This window comes from Mandrillus leucophaeus, unplaced genomic scaffold (genome assembly GCF_000951045.1).
Source record: "Mandrillus leucophaeus isolate KB7577 unplaced genomic scaffold, Mleu.le_1.0 Scaffold128, whole genome shotgun sequence".
Taxonomy (NCBI): Eukaryota; Metazoa; Chordata; class Mammalia; order Primates; family Cercopithecidae; genus Mandrillus; species Mandrillus leucophaeus.
Window position 1 is genome coordinate 3,120,462 of NW_012101209.1, and position 4,996 is coordinate 3,125,457.

General features: G+C 36.3%; 1 pseudogene; it reads right to left on the reverse strand.

Moving 5' to 3' along the window:
- The window catches only part of LOC105533750, a 136,287-nt pseudogene that overhangs the window by 88,729 nt on the left and 42,562 nt on the right, over positions 1-4,996 (reverse strand).

Sequence of the window (4,996 nt, forward strand, 5' to 3'; positions counted from 1 at the left end):
TAGTGGCACAATTTCGGCTCACTGCAACCTCTGCCTCCCAGGTTCAAGCAATTCTCCTGCCTCAGCCTCCCAAGTAGCTGGGATTACAGGTGCACACCACCATGCCTGGCTACTTTTTGTATTTTAGTAGAGATGAGGCTTCAGCATGTTGGCCAGGCTGGTCTTGAACTCCTGACCTCAAGTGATCCACCTACCTCAGCCTCCCAAAGTGCTGAATTGAAGCATATTTTAAGAAACTTAAATTATAATTTATTTGCCTTTGTTTTATGAATCAAAGTTACCTGAGAATCAAAGTTAAAATATACATCTGAAGTACAAGGAATGGATAGGAAAAACTTTCACGGAGAGGTGGTGTCCAGACCACACAGGTGGCCTGAAATCAACAAAATGCCCACTTTACATGTTTACTACAACAAACATATTTAAAAACCAGGGGTGAGTCTGTTTTAGTAATTTTAACACTAGGTTCACTATATCCCATTTCTGAGTGTCTGGCATGGCTTCTCAGTTTTTGAAGCTCTCTTAACGCATGAGGCCATTAAGTAGAGAGCAATTAACTACCATGTCCAGAAACCAGCAACAGATATATCAGACCCAGCAAAAGGAAACCCAAGGGACAAACAAGATTGTACATATAAGAGTTGTGAGAATTCTGTGACTGACCAACTAGATCCACAGTCCCGCTCTCAAGGTATGATCCTGGCATATGATCCTGGCATCCCAGGCTTTGGGATATATGCATGCCAAGACAAATACCTAAACAAATGTCACCTAGATCACTCGCAAGCACCAAGAGAGTTTCTACATAACAAGTATATTCGAATGAATATAAATACACACTTCGAATAGCTAAGATTGCCTCAGAATTTGTAAAATGTACCTTAAAAAAGGTTAAGTATATATTTTAAAAACAACGAGAAGTATTTGTGAACTACAAATGCGATGCATGTAATGAAAGTATTAAATTTTCATACAAACTTTAAAATGACTTCTAAGACATATAGGTCAGAGTATTAGAAAAATTTTCCATCAAAAATTCTGAAATTCTAGAAAGAATGTGAACTCTTATTACTTTGCAAGAGTCTTAAAAGTTATTGCTCCTCTTTCAAGATACCAAAATTGTAAATGTTGGAAGAGGAATTATGATACATATAAGAAAGTCAACTTATACCAACAGTTTCCTGGCACACTAAAAGAAAAAGCTTTGTCATTATATCAGCACATTGTTGAATGACAGTGCATTTGTTTGCTTTAAAATAATATATATGGCTTTCATGTGTAATTTTTATGATTCCTTTATCTAACTGATTTTTAAAAATTAACGCAACAGCAATGGATGAAAGTACTTCTACCCTGGCCGGGTGTGGTGGCTCATGCCTGTAATCCCCAGTACTCTGGTAGGCCAAGGCAGGTGAATCACAAGGTCAGGGGTTCGAGACCAGCCTGGCCAACATGGTGAAACCCCATCTCTACTAAAAATACAAAAATTTAGTTGGGCATGGTGGCACATGCCTGTAATCCCAGCTACTCACGAGGCTGAGGCAGGAGAATTGCTTGAACCCAGGAGGCAGAGGTTGCAGTGAGCCAAGATCGCGCCATGGCGCTCCAGCCTAGGCGACAGAGCAAGACTCCACCTTGAAAAAAAAAAAAGTACTTCTACCCTATGTAACCTGTGTCATAACATATTAAATATTTTGTTCCCAAGAGCTAGTAGTCAGAATCTCTCTCTTTTTCATTGCCATATCCTCAACATCTAACAGAGCATGGACGTGGTATGTACTCAATATTTTGTTGAATGAATCCACCGTATTTGAAATAAGCTTCTATGAGCTCTTTTTTAGGCGGACTGTGTTTCATTGGGCTGAATTAGTAAGTTAATGTCTATTTTGAATTCAGCATTTTGCATTACCGAACAGACAGCATGACGTAACAGAAAGAAGTAAGGGAGCAGGAGGCAGTGTCTTAACTGTGTCCCTGCTGTCAGGCTTGAGGCCTCTTTCATTGTTGTTAAGGGGAGTGCAATGCATACAAAGTTTCACTTAGGCAAGATGAGTAAGTTCTAGAGATCTGCTATACAATATTGTGTTAATACCGTATTGTACACTTAAAAATCTGTTAAGAGGGCAGATCTCATGTTACTTATTCTTACCACAATAAAAAAGTTGAATATATATGTTATATATATAAAATATGTTTTTATAAAATATAACTATAATTTTATCATTTATAAAATATAAATTAATATACATATGTGAGGTTTTAGAGGCAGACAGACATGGAATGGGAAATCCAGCTTCATAATGCAGCAAATGTGGAATGCGGATAAATAACTTAACCTTCTCTAAATTTAAATTTCATAACTTGTATGATGAGGCTGCCACCACCCACAAAAAAAGTTTACTGGGAATACATCAGATAATGTGCATGACGTGATTCAACTCAACAAGTACAGTATTTCCTTTTCTCTACAGAATATATGTATATGTATATATTTACTAAAAGTAAGGCAAGAGATTTCACGTTTGAAATTCTAGCTATTTAAACATTTCAATCAGTGTGATTAAAGTATCAACTTATAACACAAGGGTCTCTAAAATATTGTGAAGTCATAAGTAGTATACAATTACATATTGTTTTGACGAGTATATTTCCTTGTTCCTCTATAACCCCTTCTACTTCTTAAAAATTGCTTTCTAGAAAACGAACCTCTCCATGATTGAAAAAGAAGCACAGTACTGTAATAAGACCTCCTAGTTGAGTACCACTGTAAAAAAAAAAAATAAGAGTATACAATCAAAATTCATGGAAAATATAGTGAGCTTTTCACAAAATTACCTCAGAATTTAAAATCATAGTTTAAATCATATTTAAAACATAATAGTACTAAACCATACCCATGTAGTTGATGTTTAAATCCTGAATGTACAATTCTAAAAAGTGTACATATAAATTAATCTCAATTTTATAATTTATTATAGCTAAAACACTTTCTAAATAAAATACATAGGGTCATAGGGTGTGAACATAAAATACTTTTCTTTTTGTTTTTTTGAGACGGGGTCTTGCTCTGTTGCCCAGACTGGAGTGCAGTGGTGAAATCTCGGCTCACTGCAACCTCCACCTCCTGGGTTCCAACAATTCTCCTGTCTCAGGTTCCTGAGTAGCTGGGATTACAAGCGCATGCCACCATGCCCGGCTAATTTTTTTACTTTTAGTAGAGACGGAGTTTCACCATGTTGGCCAAGCTGGTATCAAACTCCTGACCTCAGGATCCACCCACCTTGGCCTCCCAAAATGCTGGGATTAGAGGTGTGAGCCACCGCGCACCACCATATAAAATAATTTTTTAAGAAACAGACTAGCACTTTAGAGTCTAGATCACATCCTTTGAATACTCTGAATAAAGGTAAATTTTTCTTTTGAAATTGGATTTAAGGGATTGAGAGATGAAGATTCTAACAGTTTCATGTACCATTAACTTATAACTGTCTAAACGACTGCAAATATTCTTTACTTGAGTCCCAGAGAAGCAATAATGCAGAATACAAAAGTCAGATGAAAGATAAAAACCATTTCTTTTGATATTGTTGTTTTGTTTTTTTGTTTGTTTGTTTGAGAAGGAGTCTCGCTGTGTCACCCAGGCTGGAGTGCAGTGGCGTGATCGCGGCTCACAGCAACCTCCGCCTCCATGGTTCAAGCAGATTCTTCTGCCTCAGCCTCCCGAGTAGCTGGGATTACAGGTGCCCACCACAATGCCTGGCTAATTTTTTTTGTATTTTTAGTACAGACGGGGTTTCACCATGTTAGCCAGGATCGTCTCAATCTCCTGACCTCATGATCCGCCTGCCTCGGCCTCCCAGGGATTACAGGTGTGAGCCACTGTGCCTGGCACAAAAACAGAACTTTTTTTTAAAAAAAAATAGAACATTTTTAAACCTGCCCAAACAATCTCAAAGCAATTCTTTTCCCTCAAAATAACAAGCTTACATTTTTCTATATGCCATATAGAAAAGTGCATAAAATTTCTAGCTTATACAACTATATAAAGGGAACATCCATGTAGTCATCACATAATTAATTGAAATAGAGAAATGATTATACTGAGTCTCTACTTGCCAGCCTCCAAGATAAGAATCAGCTATTGACCTGATTTTTGAGATTATCAACATAACTCTTTCTCTATACATATCAAACTATGATTTACTTTAATCTGTTTTTAAACAATATACAAATGGAAGAATGCAGTATTTTTTAAAATTCTGTACCTGGATTCACTCATTCAAAATTATATCTGTAAGAATCAAACATGTTGTGTGTAGCCGTATAGTTCATTCATTCTCATTATTGTATACTGTTCCACCATGTTAATAAACCAAAATGTATTCATTTCTCTGTTAATGGATATTTGGGTTGTTTCCAGTTAAGCTTTTGCAAATGATGCTACTATATTATTGTATGTACTTCCTAGTACACATGTGCAAGACTTTTTTTGGGAATATATACTTTAAACTAGAATTGCTGAGTTACAAGGTATCTATACCTTCAACTTTACCAGATAATGTACACTGTTCACCAAAATAGTTGTACCAATTTATGTGTCCACCTGTGGTGGATAAAAGCTCCTTTATCAATCTATTAGATGTGAGTTGGTATTTCACTGTGGTTTGAATGTGTATTTTCTTCATGACTAATGATGGTGGTCAACTTTACATATGTTTATTGACCATTTGGTGTTCTTCTGGGAAATACCAGTTCATAAACATTTTGTCCATTTTTCTATCAGGTTGTCTTTCTTCTTTGTCTTCATCTTCCCACTCTAATATAAACTTCACAGGGACAGAGATTTCTGTTCTGTATTCCAAGCACCCAGAACAGTGCTCCAAGTCACAACAGGCTTTCAATAAATATTTATCAAGTTAATTAATGGAATTTCTGGATAGTAGGTGGGGTATATACTTTGTAAATATCTTCACTCACTTGGAGGTTTTTTTTTTTT